This window comes from Heptranchias perlo, chromosome 14 (genome assembly GCF_035084215.1).
Source record: "Heptranchias perlo isolate sHepPer1 chromosome 14, sHepPer1.hap1, whole genome shotgun sequence".
NCBI lineage: Eukaryota > Metazoa > Chordata > Chondrichthyes > Hexanchiformes > Hexanchidae > Heptranchias > Heptranchias perlo.
The window spans coordinates 33,612,957-33,630,929 of record NC_090338.1 but is presented as its reverse complement, the minus strand read 5'-3'; the positions used below and the strand labels follow the sequence as shown (position 1 = coordinate 33,630,929).

The 17,973-nt window shown below is 44.2% G+C and overlaps 1 long non-coding RNA gene across 1 annotated transcript in view; it reads right to left on the bottom strand.

Moving 5' to 3' along the window:
• The window catches only part of LOC137332415 (uncharacterized), a 31,532-nt gene extending 13,830 nt beyond the window's left edge, over positions 1-17,702 (bottom strand). Inside the window, exon 1 of the long non-coding RNA XR_010965660.1 lies at positions 17,102-17,702. This is a non-coding gene — a long non-coding RNA (uncharacterized lncRNA). The remainder of the gene's footprint in view (positions 1-17,101) is intronic.
• Between the last annotated feature and the right edge of the window lie 271 nt (positions 17,703-17,973).

The following is a 17,973-nucleotide window of genomic DNA, read 5'->3' as shown; positions in this document are numbered from 1 at the left end:
GGGGAAGATCTCCAGAGGAGATGAGGTCAGTGACATTGTAGGAAACGATGGCTTGATGTTTGGTGGTGGGGTAATGGTCCGGGGGAGGTAGGAGGAGATGTCAGAGTTTAGCTTTCAGCCTCCGCAAGGTAGAGGTCTTGTTGCCAAACAACAACAGTGTCTCCCTTGTCCGCAGGTCAATGTCAGGGTTGGACCTGAGAGAATGGAGTGATGCAAGTTCAGAGGGAGATAATGGCAAGGCGTCACTGGCAAGGCCAGCATTTATTGCCCATCCCTAATTGCCCTTGAGAAGGTGGTGGTGAGCTGCCTTCTTGAACCGCTGCAGTCCGTTTGGTGAAGTTCTCCCACAGTGCTGTTAGGAAGGGAGTTCCAGAATTTTGACCCAGTGATGATGAAGGAACGGCGATATATTTCCAAGTCGGGATGATGTGTGACTTGGAAGGGAATGTGTATGTGGTGTTGTTCCCATGTGCCTGCTGCCCTTTTCCTTCTAGGTGGTAGAGGTCGTGGGTTTGGGAGGTGCTGTCGAAGAAGCCTTGGCGAGTTGCTGCAGTGCATCCTGTGGATGGTACACACTGCAGCCACTGTGCGCTGGCGGTGAAGGGAGTGAATGTTTAGGGTGGTGGATGGGGTGCCAATCAAGTGGGCTGCTTTGTCCTGGATGGTGTCAAGCTTCTTGAGTGTTGTTGGAGCTGCACTCATCCAGGCAAGTGGAGAGTATTCCATCACACTCCTGACTTGTGCCTTGTAGATTTAGAGCAATTAGAGTGAATGAAGGGAGTAGAGAAATTGAGACCCTATTGTCACACCAACAGTTGCCAACTTAAAGATCAAAAGAGGGTAAGAGACCAGAGGGAGGTCTCCAGGTGGAATGAGAATTCTGAAGACAGGAGAAAGGGTCCGCTGTGTGGGAGGATGCCTCCTGGCCAAAGAAGTGGGTGCAGAGGTGAAGGCAACGGATTTCATCATGGCGCGGGTGTAAGGGGATGTAACATCATATGCTTTCTTTGCTGCAGTAAATGTACTACAATGTGCCAAGGCTGTATAAAGGATCTAATTATTGTGGAGGTAAAACAGAAACAGTCTCACTGGTAGCTTAGATGCCACAACAACAACAATTTGCATTTTTATAGCACCTTTAACATAATAAAATGTCTCAAGGCACTTCACAGGAGCGATTATCAAACAAAATTTGACAGCGAGCCACATAAGGAGATATTAGGACAGGTGACCAGAAGCTTAGTCAAAGAGGTAGATTTTAAGGAATAATTAACAGAGGAGAGGTAGAGAGGCAGAGAGGTATAGGGAGGGAATTCCAGAGCTTAGGGCCTAGGCAGCTGAGGGCACGGTCGCCAATGGTGGAGTGATTAAAATCGGGGTTGCACAAGAGACAAGAATTGGAGGAGTGCGGAGATCTCGGAGTGTTTTAGGGCTGGAGGAGGTTACAGAGATAGGGATGGGTGGGGCCATAGAGGGATTTGAAAAAAATGATGAGAAATTTAAAATCGAGGCATTCCCGGACCATGAGCCAATGTAGGTCAGTGAGCACAGGAGTGATGTTTGAACGGGACTTGGTGCGAGTTAGGATACGGGCAGCAGAGTTTTGGATGAGCTCAAGATTATGGAGTGAAGTAGATGGGAAGTCAGCCAGGAGAGCATTAGAATAGTCAAGTCTAGAGGTAACAAAGGCATAGATGAGGGTTTCTGCAGCAGATGAGCTGAGGCAGTGATGGAGATGGGTGATGTCACGGAGGTGGAAGTAGGCGGTCTTGATAATAGAGCGGATATGTGGTCGGAAGCTCATCTCAGGGTCAAATAGGATACCAAGGTTGTGAACGGTCTGATTCAGCCTCAGACAGTTGAGTGTGTTGGCTTCTGAAGTTATTGTATTTTCTGTAGTTTGTTAGATATTACTAACTTTTGCTATCTTCCACACACAGTGTTTTAGTAAACTCATGGAGACGTCCTTTTAGTCAAGATAAAGATACGAACAAATTGAAATTGAGAGGCAGGAAAAGACCAGCTGGTCCATCAAGCCTGCCCCACACCATGATGGCCGGATCATAAAGGCTAAACACTTCTTCCCTTGCCCGACCTCCCCACCACCACCCCGACCCCCCCACCTCACACCCACCCCCACTGCCATGGAGTGGCAAAAAAATAGAGAAAAAACCTAGCACCAATAAGGCAAAAAATACTCTGTAAAATTCCTCTCCTGCCCCCTCCGGCAGTTGAAACCAGTCCAGGAGATCACTTGGACTCAATGTTCTCTATAAAGACACTTACCTTCTATATGATGCAATCTCTGTCCCAATCAAGAACCGGTCCAGCTCCCTCTTGAAGGCAGGCAGAGAGTCAAAACCTAGCACACCAACCAGCAATGTATTCCAGAGGCTCACACTTCTCTGGGAAAAGAAGAACCACCTAACATCCAGCCTATCCCTACTCTTACATAGTTTAAACTCGTGTCCTGTCTTCCACCCCAATCTGTTAAACTGGAATAATCTATTATTGGGACGCTATCCAGCCCTTTAATTATCAAACAATATAATATTAGCAAACAAAATTATCAAGATCAAGCAATATACTAATTGAAGCTGTAATTCAATAAATAAAATTGCTTAGAATAAAAGGAAGTTCATTAATGCATACTTTAAATATCTGGTGTTAAAATGTTGTACAGTTGAAGAACTTTCAAGTTCATTTAAACATGTAACCTTATCCAAGCATAACATTTCTTGGCAAACTGTGTCTGTGTTTTGTGATTCAGATGCATGAGACCCAAGCACCTTTGGCTGGATGCCTATTGAAAGGTCAAGTTAGGTACATAAATTACTTCAGCACATAAAAGAAAACCAAAGTCAGTATTCAAATCCAGCCTCCTGGATAAAATGCAAATCCACATCATAAGCTCCAGAAGGAAAATAATGAATTCTTCCTCTTTTTTTCTGAACTGAATTTTGCTTTACAGTTTTCATTGCTGTGTATAGTTGTCTTTGTAATTGTTTGTTTTAACCTAACTTTAACTTAGTGCTGCAAGTGTGTGAATAAAACTAATAGCATCAGTAAAAATATCAAAATATTGTGTGGAAACTCGTCTCCAGAAAACAAGCTGGTAAAGTAAATTATTAACTAGTGTTTGACTGTCCTGCCAGAATTTATGTTGATAGCTGAGTCCAATATTGATAGTGTGATATTGTAGTACTAGTAAGAACTTGCATTTATATAGCACCTTATCTTGGAAAATGTGAGGTTATGCACTTTGGCAGGAAAAATCAGAGAGCAAGTTATTATCTTAATGGCGAGAAACTGGAAAGTACTGCAGTACAAAGGGATCTGGGGGTCCTACTGCAAGAAAATCAAAAAGTTAGTATGCAGGTGCAGCAGGTGATCAAGAAGGCCAACGGAATGTTGGCTTTTATTGCTAGGGGGATAGAATATAAAAACAGGGAGGTGATGCTGCAGTTATATAGGGTATTGGTGAGACCGCACTGCATACAGTTTTGGTGTTCATACTTAAGAAAAGACATACTTGCTCTCGAGGCAGTACAAAGAAGGTTCACTCGGCTAATCCCGGGGATGAGGGGGTGGACACATGAGGAGAGGTTGAGTAGATTGGGACTCTGCTCATTGGAGTTCAGAAGAATGAGAGGCGATCTTATTGAAACATATAAGATTGTGAAGGGGCTTGATCGGGTGGATGCGGTAAGGATGTTCCCAAGGATGGGCGAAACTAGAACGAGGGGGCATAATCTTAGAATAAGGGGCTGCTCTTTCAAAACTGAGATGAGGAGAAACTTCTTCACTCAGAGGGTAGTAGGTCTGTGGAATTTGCTGCCCCAGGAAGCTGTGGAAGCTACATCATTAAATAAATTTAAAACAGAAATAGACAGTTTCCTAGAAGTAAAGGGAATTAGGGGTTACGGGGAGCGGGCAGGAAATTGGACATGAATTTAGATTTGAGGTTAGGATCAGATCGGCCATGATCTTGTTGGATGGTGGAGCAGGCTCGAGGGGCCGATTGGCCTACTCCTGCTCCTATTTCTTATGTTCTTATGTTCTTATCAACTTTTGTATATAGCACAGTCTTTAGCAACCCTGGACCACCATTTTACATGAGCAGGTAGAAAGAACTAGTATTAGGCATGCACTATTGTCAAGAAATTTCATGGAAATCTAAATGACATAATTGGGGCAGTATTAACATATTGAAAAAGCTCCCAGCTATTTCAGGTAGGAGTTTTCTATGCCAAGCAAATCCTGTAAATCGCTAAGTGGGTGGAGATTCAGCATTATTTTTCCAATTGGTAATGCCCACTTTCCACCTGAAAATTGGAAAACCAAAAGTAAAAATTACTATTGCAGACACACTTGTTGAAGAAGGAAAAATCCATGTTCATTTGATATCTCCTTAAGTTTTGGATTTTTGGTCCTGACTGCAAAACCCCACCCTCTAGCCCTGTTTTTCAATAATTGTAGGTGAGGCTGCGAATATATTTCTCTTTGAAAGACAATAATAATGTAAACGGCAAAGAAGGGGAAGAATTTCTGAAGTGTGTTCAGGAGAACTTTCTTGATCAGTATGTTTCCGGCCCAACAAGGAAGGAGGCATTACTGGATCTGTTTCTGGGGAATTAGGTGGGCCAAATGGAGCAAGTGTCAGTGTGGGGAATATTTAGGGAACAGTGATCATAGTATCATAAGGTTTAGATGGGGGTCACCATTGACCAGAAACTTAACTGGACCAGCCACACAAATACTGTGGTTACAAGAGCAGGTCAGAGGCTGGGTATTCTGCGGCGAGTGACTCACCTCCTGACTCCCCAAAGCCTTTCCACCATCTACAAGGCACAAGTCAGGAGTGTGATAGAATACTCTCCACTTGCCTGGATGAGTGCAGCTCCAACAACACTCAAGAAGCTCGACACCATCCAGGACAAACCAGCCCGCTTGAATGGCACCCCATCCACCACCCGAAACATTCACTCCCTTCACCACCGGCGCACAGTGGCTGCAGTGTGTACCATCCATGGGATGCACTGCAGCAACTCGCCAAGGCTTCTTCGACAGCATCTCCCAAACCCACGACCTCTACCACCTAGAAGGGCAAAGGCAGCAGGCACATGGGAACAACACCACCTGCACATTCCCTTCCAAGTCACACACCATCCCGACTTGGAAATATATCGCCGTTCCTTCATCGTTGCTGGGTCAAAATCCTGGAACTCCCTTCCTACAGCACTGTGGGAGTACCTTCACCACACGGACTGCAGCGGTTCAAGAAGGCGGCTCACCACCACCTTCTCAAGGGCAATTAGGGGTGGGCAATAAATGCTGGCCTTGCTAATGACGCACACATCCCATGAACGAATAAAAAAAAGATTAGCTATGGAAAAGGACACAGAGCAATCTGGAGTAAAAATACTTAATTGGAGGAGGGCCAATTTCAGTGGGTTGAGAACGGATCTGGCCCGAGTAAATTGGATTCAAAGATTGGCAGGGAAAACTGTAAATAAACAATGGGCGGCCTTTAAAGAAGAGATGGTTTGGGTCTAGATACATTCCCACGAGGGGGAAAGGTAGGACAACCAAAGCCAGACCTCCCTGGATGATAAATGAGATAGAGAGCCAGATGAAGCAGAAAAAGGGGGCGTATGACAGATGTCAGATTGTTAATACAAGTGAGAACCAGGCTGAATATAGAAAGTACAGAGGGATAGTAAAAAAGGAAATAAGAGGGGCAAAGCGAGATTATGAGAATAAATTGGCAGCTAACATAAAAGGGAGCCCATAAGACTTCTATAGGCATATAAATAGTAAATGGATAGTAAGAGGAGGGGTGGAGCCGATTAGGGTCCGAAAAGGAGATCTACGCATGGAGGCAGAGGGCATGGCAGAGGTACTAAATGAGTACTTTGCTTCTGTCTTTACCAAGGAAGAGGATATGGCCAAAGCCACAGTAAAAGAGGAGGTAGTTGAGATACTGGATGGGGTGAAAATTGATAAAGAGGAGGTACTAGAAAGACTGGCTATACTTAAAATAGGTAAGTCATCAGGTCTGGATGTGATGCATCATAGGTTGCTGAGGGAAGTATGGGTGGAAATTGCGGAAGGACTGGCCACAATCTTCCAATCCTTCTTATGCACAGGGGTAGTGCCGGAGGACTAAAGAACTACAAATGTTACATCCTTGTTCAAAAATGGGTGTAAAGATAAACCCAGCAACTACAGGCCAGTCAGCTTAACTTCACTGGTGAGGAAGGTTTTAGAAACAATAATCTGGGACAAAATTAATAGTCACTCGGACAAGTGTGGATTAATAAGGGAAAGCCAGCATGGATTTGTTAAAGGCAAATCGTGTTTGACTAACTTGATTGAGTTTTTTGATGAGGTAACAGAGAGGGTTGATGAGGGCAATGCAGTTGATGTTGTGTATATGGACTTCCAAAAGGCATTGGATAAAGTGCCACATAATAGGCTTGTCAATAAAATTGAAGCCCACGGAATAAAAGGGGCAGTGGCAGCATGGATACGAAATTGGCTAAGTAATAGGAAACAGAGGGTAGTGGTGAACAACTGTTTTTCAGATTGAGATACTGGATGGGGTGAAAATTGATAAAGAGGAGGTACTAGAAAGACTGGCTATACTTAAAATAGGTAAGTCATCAGGTCTGGATGTGATGCATCATAGGTTGCTGATGACACAAAGCTTGGAAGTGTAGTAAACAGTGAGGAGGATAGTAATAGTAATCAAGGTAGATAAATCTCCGGGACCTGATGAAATGTATCCCAGGACGTTATGGGAGGTTAGGGAGGAAATTGCAGGTCCCCTAGCAGAGATATTTGAATCATCGACAGCTACAGATGAGGTGCCTGAAGATTGGAGGGTAGCAAATGTTGTGCCTTTGTTTAAGAAGGGCGGCAGGGAAAAGCCTTGGAACTACAGACCGGTGAGCCTGACATCTGTAGTGGGTAAGTTGTTAGAGGGTATTCTGAGAGACAGGATCTACAGGCATTTGGAGAGGCAGGGACTGATTAGGAACAGTCAGCATGGTTTTGTGAGAGGAAAATCATGTCTCACGAATTTGATTGAGTTTTTTGAAGGGGTAACCAAGAAGATAGATGAGGGCTGTGCAGTAGATGTGGTCTACATGGACTTTAGCAAAGCCTTTGACAAGGTACCGCATGGTAGGTTGTTACATAAGGTTAAATCTCACGGGATCCAAGGTGAGGTAGCCAATTGGATACAAAATTGGCTTGACGACAGAAGACAGAGGGTGGTTGTAGAGGGTTGTTTTTCAAACTGGAGGCCTGTGACCAGCGGTGTGCCTCACGGATCGGTGCTGGGTCCGCTGTTATTTGTTATTTATATTAATGATTTGGATGAGAATTTAGGAGGCATGGTTAGTAAGTTTGCAGATGACACCAAGATTGGTGGCATTGTGGACAGTGAAGAAGGTTATCTAGGATTGCAACGGGATCTTGATAAATTGGGCCAGTGGGCCCTTGAATGGCAGATGGAGTTTAATTTAGATAAATGTGAGGTGATGCATTTTGGTAGATCGAATCGGGCCAGGACCTACTCCGTTAATGGTAGGGCATTGGGGAGAGTTATAGAACAAAGAGATCTAGGAGTACAGGTTCATAGCTCCTTGAAAGTGGAGTCACAGGTGGATAGGGTGGTGAAGAAGGCATTCGGCATGCTTGGTTTCATTGGTCAGAACATTGAATACAGGAGTTAGGATGTCTTGTTGAAATTGTACAAGACATTAGTAAGGCCACACTTGGAATACTGTGCACAGTTCTGGTCACCCTATTATAGAAAGGATATTATTAAACTAGAAAGAGTGCAGAAAAGATTTACTAGGATGCTACCGGGACTTGATGGTTTGACTTATAGGGAGAGGTTAGACAGACTGGGACTTTTTTCCCTGGAGAGTAGGAGGTTAAGGGGTGACCTTATAGAAGTCTATAAAATAATGAGGGGCATAGATAAGGTAGATAGTCAAAATCTTTTCCCAAAGGTAGGGGAGTCTATAACGAGGGGACATAGATTTAAGGTGAGAGGGGAGAGATACAAAAGGGTCCAGAGGGGCAATTTTTTCACTCAAAGGGTGGTGAGTGTCTGGAACGAGCTGCCAGAGGCAGTAGTAGAGGCGGGTACAATTTTGTCTTTTAAAAAGCATTTGGACAGTTACATGGGTAAGATGGGTATAGAGGGATATGGGCCAAGTGCAGGCAATTGGGACTAGCTTAGTGGTATAAACTGGGCGACATGGACATGTTGGGCCGAAGGGCCTGTTTCCATGTTGTAAACTTCTATGATTCTATGATTCTATAATAGACTTCAAGAGGACATAGACAGACTGGTGGAATGGACGGACACATGGCAGATGAAATTTAAGGCAGAGAAGTGCCAAGTGATGCATTTTGGCAGGAAGAACGAGGAGAGACAATATAAACTAAATGGTACAATTCTAAAGGGGGTGCAGGAACAGAGAGACCTGAGGGTATATGTACACAGGTTGTTGAAGGTGGCAGGACAGGTTGAGAAAGTGGTTAAGAAAGCATACAGGATCCTGGGCTTTATAAATAGAGGCATGGAGTACAAAAGCGAGGATGTTATGTTGAACCTTTATAAAACACTGGTTCGGCCACAATTGGAGTATTTTGTCCAATTCTGGGCACTGCACTTTAGGAAGGATATGAAGCCCTTAGAGTGGGTGCAGAAAAGATTTGCTAGAATGGTTCCAGGGATGAGGATAGACTGGAAAAGCTGGGATTGTTCTCCTTAGAGCAGAGAAAGTTGAGAAGAGATTTGATCGAGGTGTTCAAAATCATGAAGGGTTGTGCCCCAGAGGACACAGGATTAAGGTGATTGGCAAAAGAACCAAAGGCGACATGAGGAAAAATTTTTTACGCAGCGAATGGTTAGGATCTGGGAATGCACTGCCTGAAAGGGTGGTGGAAGCAGAGTCAATTATGGTTTTCAAAAAGGAATTCGATATGTACCTGAAGGAGAAAAATTTGCAGGGCTACGGGGAAAGAACGAGGGAGTGCGACTAGATGGATTGCTCTTGCAGAGAGCCGGTGCAGGCTCGATGGGCTGAATGACCTCGTGCTGTGCCGTAACCATTCTATGATTTTATCTTTCTAAAGGGTTTATAATTTTCACAATTTTGTTCATGACATTGTATGTTGTGCCTCTAGCCATGCAGGCAGCACAGAAGGAATTATAATGCAAATTATTTAACATCTATGACTTGTGTTTGCTGAGAAAATGACTGTTCAATAATTGCAGTGTGACCTTGCTGCAATGAAATCACTTCAATAGTGTAAGAATGTTTTTAAAAGTTTCTGATTCCTATGTCCAATTGAGATTGAGACAGACAGAGACATGTTGTGTACATAAAACAAATGCAGAGACACAAGATAGAGTATCCAATCTTCTCTTCTGAATGCAGTGACTCAAGTTGGTTCTGCAGGTGCCAGTAGCTGCTTCTATTTCACCCAAGTTCTGGAAAGTCAAAGTCCTATCCCTCATCTTCCCCCCCACCCTCTTCCTCCCTCCTCCCTCCTACCCCCTTCCCCTTCCCCCACCCAGTGACACTTGAAACTCAAAATTTTGATAAGACCAGGGAACAGACCCATCAAGAAGTGGGTCTACTCCTTATTTCATGAATAAAGTGACCAAAGAGAGGAGTGTGAGAGGAGCTGCTGCCAACTTCAGCAGCGAAACTTTCGGGAACTGAGACAGGATATGAAACCTCCAGCACTGCATAGATGGGCTCTCTCTTCCTCATCACACACTGGGCATGCAGTTGAAATGTCCATGGAATGGTGCAGGTCTGCTGGAGAGTGTCCATGTGGGTGTTGTATGAGGGCAAGATTGGACATAGCTATTTCGCTCTCCCTGCTTCAGTTACCTTTTGATACTCAATATCTAGACTTACACACGAAGAATGCACACTTGGGAAAGAGGATTACTAACATCTGGAAAACCATACTCCAATGTGAGTCACAGCCATCAGGAGAGGAGAGGAGAAAATAGGATAAATTTTTGCAACAGGGGGAATCAGCAGTCTCAGCCTGCCACCTCACTTTCCTGAGACAATGGTTGTCGGGCATCCCAATGCAGGGATGTTCATGAAAAGCTGACACTATGGCCTGCTCCCTTACCTCTGCCAAGTGGAGCATCAGTGGGAGCCCTAGGAAGGTAAAATAATTTATTTTTAATCCTCCCAGAATCCGTCCCCCCCCCCTAAACAAAGGAAGATTTTAACCATTTAGGCAGTTCTGAGGTAGATTTTCAACTTACTGCCAGGGTGTAAAACTAGAAATGAAATTCGGGCAGTTTCTATATGGGGCTATTGATCCACAGAGTCAGTTTTATGTCCAAGCAGCAAGTTGAAAATCTACCCTACATATCCATCATCCGCCAAAGTCCCCAATTTTGGAGGCTCAAGGAGAGGCCTGCAGCTGCACGTAAATTTGCGTCTGTTTTTTAGTCACAATGCCTAGCTGCAGGGAAGGCCTGCGCCTGGAGTTGGGTGATGCAAATGGTCACTGGGAGGAAATACATGTATAGCTGCCTCCTCACTGGTGCAGCGCACCGCATGTATGGCGGGTCTGTCATCACCCACTGGAAACCCAGAGAGGGACATCTAACCTAATGGAAGAGGAAAAAGGTCAAAGCTTGCTTGAAGGAAGGAACAGTACAATGGCATGAGGCACGCAGCTCAATATGATACGTGATACACACCATCGGGTTTGGGCAGGTGTAACGGATGCCCCACCCATTTCACGCCTGTTTTGGGTTGAAAATCTGCCCCAATATCCTTTCTGTAATGGGGCATCCAAAACTGCAGACAGTACTCTAAATGTGGCCGAACCAACAGGGGTGATTAAATGATGATTAGTATCTATTTGGAGAAACTGTTGGAGCCTCTGATCTAATCAACAATTGAAGCCTGTTGGACAATTGGAAGAAATAGTGAAAGCTGATAAGGGCACTTATTTTTTGGAAATATTCAGAACTTGTACAACTGCTGAGAAGAACAATGGTGCCTGAGCTAAGCTATAACAGCCTATTGAGAGACCAATAAAGTTCAAAATAGCTAATTCAGTATGGAATATGTGGCAGGTAATGTTGAGACTGGGGATGTGCTGAAGTGGGTATACATATGGTACTGGATTTACTGCACCACAGCAAGGAAGCTAAGTGACTGTAGGACAACTCACAAAATGCTCAATTTTTTAGATGAAGGATCCATGAAGATTTAGTGGAATTTGTCTGTTAGTTGTTGGAAGGGCATAATCTGGTGCCTGTTGAAGAGTTGATGTAATCTGAAGTTGCTCTCCGTATACCAAGTTTAGAGCCCTTCTTGTGGAAGTTCCTCATTGTGCCAGATTGTGGGAAGGGTGAATAGAGTACAAGAGTAAAGAAGTAACGATGAATTTATACAAAACATTGCTTAGGCCACAGTTAGAGTACTGTCTGCAGTTTTGGATGCCCCATTACAGAAAGGGCATTGGGGCAGATTTTCAGCTAACACGCAAAACAGGCGTGAAAAGGGTAGTGCATCTGCTACGCCTGCCCAAACCCAATGATGTGTGTCACGTATCATTTTGAGGTGCGTCCCTCATTTCCATCGTAAAGGTGAGCTGCCATGCTATTTGCACTTCCTTCTGCTTCCACATTTACACTCTGTACCTGCTCCTGCCCTCCCAAGTACTGGGCCCTCTTCCCCAAACCTGCTACTTCTGTCTCTCATCGTGCACACTATGCTAAGCTGTCACATACATCATCACATCCCTTCAACAGGTCATACACTAACACACTCTCACTCTTTTTGCAGGACAAGGTGATGCACAACAGGAGGGCGATCTCAAGGATTGGGGGAGGGCCACTATTGATGAAGGAGCTAACTCCCATGGAGGAGGCAGCCTTTGATGTAATAGACAGAGGGAGAACACAAAGTGTGGCAGATGGTGAGGCTGGAGGAAACATCCCACAGGGTACTTGGCCGTCTTCTCCTTCTTTTCTCCTGAGACTGAACTCTCTCTCCTTCACACTCTCTGCATGACAACCTGTTGGCCCGTAGAGATGTCACTTATCTGCTACTGTCTTTCATTGCTGGTGTGCTAACTCTTGTCTAACTCCTTTCTTTCCAGATCCTTTTGAAGTCTTAGGAACAGCTGTAGTAGAGAAAGAGGAGGGCTGCCCTCCTGAAGAAACACCATCACTCTTTCTGATTCCTGCAAGCACCAGCTCAGAAATCAGCACCCTGCGTTCTATAGGCTGTGAGTTTTAGGGATCTACACTGGGAGATTGACCGTGCACAGGTGAGCAGGAGCGAGGGCAGGGAAAAGGGTGATACAGACATAACTTTCTGGAGGGTGAGCTCGTGTCCTAGCTCTGCAATGGACAGCACAGTTGGGACTTTGAGGGCCCAACCTTTAAAAGAAGAATGATAGGTGTACACCAGCAATTGTTTGGCACATTGGATGGCCTTTGCACTAGGTCAAACAGTTTGGAGGAGCCCAATTCCAGCTTGTGTGGAGCTATAGCACATGGCATTGAGGCATTACATTTACCCATGGAGCACATGGTCAGTTCTCTGAATACTGCAGCGGGGCCCTCAGTAACGGAGCATGTGGTAACATCTCTGACGACTTTGATGGAAGCTCAGACTGCAGCTATTCAGGCTCTGGGATCCACCATCTCTACAGAGTTCCAGAGTTTGTGTGAAAGCATGAATAAGGGCTTCAGTATTGTCACATCACTCCTACACTCTGTTCTCATGCAGATCAGTGCGAGTGCTGAGGTGCAGCCCCGTGTGAACGGCAGTGGTGGCATGGGAAAGGCACATGCAGTTCTCTCTCAGGATGATAGGATGCTGGCTCCCCGTCAACCCCTCAACCAATGCTCATCCTGGTGCCAGGAAACCAGCTGGACCAGACGGCGCTGGCAGTAGCTGAGATGTTGGAGTCTGCAGCCTGGTCCTCTCAGGTCCGAGCTTTTCAAGGTTGCTGACCACGGCCACATCAAGTGCCCTCATCAAAGGCGCAGCAGTTTTCCACACTGAAGCCACAGAGTAGAGTAGCACCTTGTTGGAACACCAGACCACGTAGGAGAGTACTAAAGTCAGGCTGTAGGGGCTTGCACCAGGGCAACTTTAGTTTCGGGATTTGATCCTGTCCATTATCGGTATCATTTTTTACTAAATTCTTGGTGTGTTGAGTTTGTTTGGTGAGTATTTGTTGACCAGGCAATGTGAATTGATTGAAAAACCCATGCTGGTGTTTGGGTTGAGTGCAGTCCTAAGGATTGTGGAAGGACTGGGACTAATGTTTGGAGGCACTGTTGGAGCAGGAGAATATAATTTAGCTGAAGTGCTTTTGGATGACCTGCTGTTGAAGAGCTTTTTCAGCTGACAGAAGAGGTGGGCCTTGTTACCCCTGTCTACCTGCTTCGTAGCCTCCAGAGGGAAAAAGATGAAGTCATAGGCTCTGGCAAGGAGCACGTTTGTCACCTGCTTCGTGCAGGCATGCGCAGCAAGATTGACTATCGTTGAAGATGTCACCTGCTGCAGCCTGAAATGACCCTAAGGCACAACAACGGAGGGCCACAGTCACTTTCAGAGCAACAGGCTAGGATGAGCGTGACCTGGTGTTGGGTTGCAGTTGGTGCTGCAGCAGGTGACATAGCTCTGTGATGGCCTCTCTCCACAGAGGGCTGTTGGAGCATGGAATGCTTTGCCACAGAGAATGGTTCAGGCAGAGACCATTGCTTCTTTTAAGGAAACATTTGATAAATTGAGGGGTTCAAAACCCCTTTAACAAAAGACATTTGAAGGAAAGGGTTAACTGTACCCCTTTTAAACAAAGACATTTGAAAATCTGCAAATGCAGTAATGTGGTAACCTATGTTCTCGGAAATCCTATTTTCACTCAATGACACTGATGGCATTGGAGAAGTATGAGTTTCGGGATCGAGGACATGGTACTGCGGATAGATATCTAGATTATTAAATACATAAACTAGATGGATAATATTGAGCTTAAAGCATTGTCAGGCTTTTGAAACACATGGGCTTTTGGAAGCACAAGCTTTTCAACACAGGAAGGGGTGATGTAAGAAAAGGTAACAAGGACATACATCAAAGACTTTGGATCAGGAAGGCAATGATAGGTGTGAAAAAAGAGGGACCTCTCATTCCTATCTGGTAATCTGTTCAAAGAACTGGGATTTGTAAAACATCAAAAAGTATTGCACCCAACATATGGTCAATGGTATAAGGAATGGATTTGAAACCATTGAAGCATCAAAATTGGAGACGTCAGGACCATTAAGAATGTCTGGACATAGAAATGTAAGGGGCTACCTCTACATGAAAGGCCTTAACATAGATAGTAAAGGGACCTTTTACATTCCATGCTTTGAGCACATGGTCTTTTCTACATCAAAGGGCCTCCAGTCACATGATCAAAGCCTAAACTGTCAATCATTGAGGTATGTTAATGATTGAGACATAGCAACAGGGAGCGATTGGACAAAAAGAATGACACTCACCATTGGTAAAAACAATATAAAAGAAGACTTTGAGAGAAGAATGGCCTCTTCACCACACGGCAGTCACAAGGGATGCATACTGCAGTAGAACATCATGCAAGTAGAAGAGGACCTTGAGACACAAGAAGCTGGTCACTTCTGAGCTGCCTTGATGAGTAAAATCCTTGGTTTAAAGGTTGTATATGTATTAATGATTTGCCTGATATGTGTATGAATGGTTAAATCATTACATAATAACATTATGAATTATTAAATGTATAACAGGATTTTATAGAGGAAAGTCACATGTATGGTTTGACTTTGCTTCATGAATGCTCGTAGAAAGTATATCATTAAATAATTACTTTTGATTAACAAAACTACCGTGAGTGAGGGTGACTTTCTTTTCTTGACTATTCATCCAGTTCCAAGAATCACAGGAAATAAGGCATACCCTACAAAAAATATTAGAAGCAGAGAAAAATACGAGGCAATGGGGAGTGAGAGCAGGCCAGTTGGATTCATTCTGGATTGCTGTAGCAAAATACTGGTACAGACACAATGGCTCAAATTACCTTTGTGCTGTAAAACGTCTGTGATTCTTTGATTAGGAACTTACATTTTTCAAGCAGATGCCAACAATGAGCAACCTCACCAGTCACTAGTGTACATCAGAAAATCACAAGGAATGCTGGCACGTACTTGGAACATTTCCTGCATATTGTGCCTAAAATGTAGAAACTCCTGATGCCGATGCACTGATATTCACTCTTACCCTGCCAATCACCAGCACAGAAATTAGCATACACATGACTTAGATAGTAAGTTAGAGGGGACTGCGCTGGGGGATTCACTGAGCACAAGTGAGTAGAAGCAGTGTGTGTGTGTGGGGGGGTGGGGGGGGTGGGGGGTTGCAAAAAAAAGCCAAAAAAGCCAAGCCAAGAAGGAATCCCATGAGGAAACAACTTCAATGCCAGGAGCTTCTTAATAGTTCAGAGCCTACAATAGCAACTACAAGCACTTTCAAATCCTTTAAATGTCAAAAATTCCACAAGATACTGCAAGAAAAATGTCTCCAAAAGCTCTATACAGTTTTACTGAGAACAATTTTGGAACCCCAAAGATTGCATTTGAAATGGCCGCCTCAAGACTGGTACCAATGGGTGGCGGGCGGGAACAGCAAGTCAGGCAGTAACGTTGAATAATGGTGTTGGTGTAAATATGTCAGTTGACCTCGATTTCAATATATTCATGCAACCCACGCCTGTTTCAGGCATGGGTCGCATGGCCCGAACACCGCCCATGCTTATCAGCTACATTTCAATCTACATTATTCAATCCTGTCCCATTGCATTCCACAAATTATATTCATATAGGCCCAGCAGGACTGGAGACAGTGTTCCTTAGAGTATTTGACCATATAGCTATAAGAACAGGACAGAGGATGGGTTCTTTGTGATCAGTAGCCCACATCCTAGAGTTTCGAAGGTTAAGGGGTGATCTGATTGAAGTTTGTAAGATATTAAGGGGAACGGATAGGGTGGATAGAGAGAAACTATTTCCACTGGTTGGGGATTCTAGGAGTAGGGGGCACAGTCTAAAAATTAGAGCCAGACCTTTCAGGAGCGAGATTAGAAAACATTTCTACACACAAAGGGTGGTAGAAGTTTGGAACTCTCTTCCGCAAACGGCAATTGATACTAGCTCAATTGTTAAATTTAAATGTGAGATAGATAGCTTTTTGGCAACCAAAGGTATTAAGGGATATGAGCCAAAGGCAGGGATATGGAGCTAGATCACAGATCAGCCATGATCTTATCAAATGACGGAGCAGGCACGAGGGGCTGAATGGCCTACTCCTGTTCCTATGTTCCTATGTTCCTGAACCCTCAAAGCCTCTCCACCATTTACAAGGCTCAAGTCAGGACTGTGATGGAATACTTATCACTCACCTGGATGGGTGCAGCTGTATCAACAGTCAGGGAGCTCAAAACCATTCAGGACAGAGCAGTTCCTGCCACTAGACTCAGAATCCATCCCGCCCCTCCCCCCCGCCCCACCACCAACACACTCCTCACCACCAGCATACTCTGGCTGCAGTTTGTACTGGATATGTGGCAGCAACTCACTAAGCTTAATTTAACAGCACCTTCTTGCCCGTGACCTCTACCACTGAGAAGGGCAAGAGCAGCAATGTTATGGGAACATCATCACTTCTAAGTTCCTCTCCAAATCACACACCATGCTGACTTGAACATATATCATGAACATATATCGCCATGAACATATATGTTCCACATCATGAACATATATCGCCATTCCTTCACTGTTGCCATGTCAAAATCCTTGAATTCCTTACCTAATACCTAAAAAAGACTACAGCAGTTCAAGAAGAGTGATCACTATCTTCTCAGGGCAACCAGAGATGAGCAATAAATGTGGCCTTGCCAGCGTAATCCACATCCTGAGAACAAATGAGTATTCATCCAGGTGACCCTCAGTTGCTTAGTAGCCAAATGTACAATATGATGTGGTAATTATACTTACAGACTAGAAAGGTGCTAGGTTCAATCCCTGATCTACGCTGAGTTAGACATCTTCTGTTGAGATAGTGGGAGGTGGGCTACAGTTGGTGTCAATATCTCTGGACTAGGGAGTGGAAAAATCAAATCGTTTTCTGTTCTTAATTGGTGTCCAGCAATTCTTGTTGAATGCACATCATATTCCTGTTTTGGGTTTAAGAGAGGCCACTGAAGTATTTTCTCCATCAATCCAGCTGTGTGTCCTGATACTTCAGCAAAGATTCCTCTGAGGCTTTGATATGGGCAGAAATACTTGGGCCTTCATGTCTCAGTCTTTAAATGCAGCAAATGTAGTCCTTCGCAGTTCCTTTTCTCAAGAGTGTTACAGTAGAGGTGACCACAATATTTAGATTGGCATGCTCCAGCCAACACATGAGCATCATCTTTTTTGGTTCTTTTGTGCAGTTTTCAATAGGGATTCAAACCAGGTGAAGGTTTTGAAAAATGTTAAATTCAAGTATCCGGTGGCCATTGTGTAGCTTTAGTTCATGGTAATTTGAATCATGCAAATATTTTGCTACTGTGAATCTTGCAACATTAAGTATTCATCAGTACTAAGTATATTAAACACTGTGGATAGAAAATGAAACCCATGTATAATTACTTCAACTAGGAAATTAAACATCATTGACAGAATAATAATGGCACAATTTCAGGTCATGTAAAGTATCAACAACATAATCAGGGACTGGTAACCTCTTTAGTGAATCAGGGTGTTGGTAAATATTGGATTCTGGGCTAAATTCTATTGCAGTGTTCAATGGCACATTCCAAGGTCCAGGACTACGTGCTCAGGGACGCACTGAGGGTGGGTGTGGCCGCCGCAAAGGCTCTGTG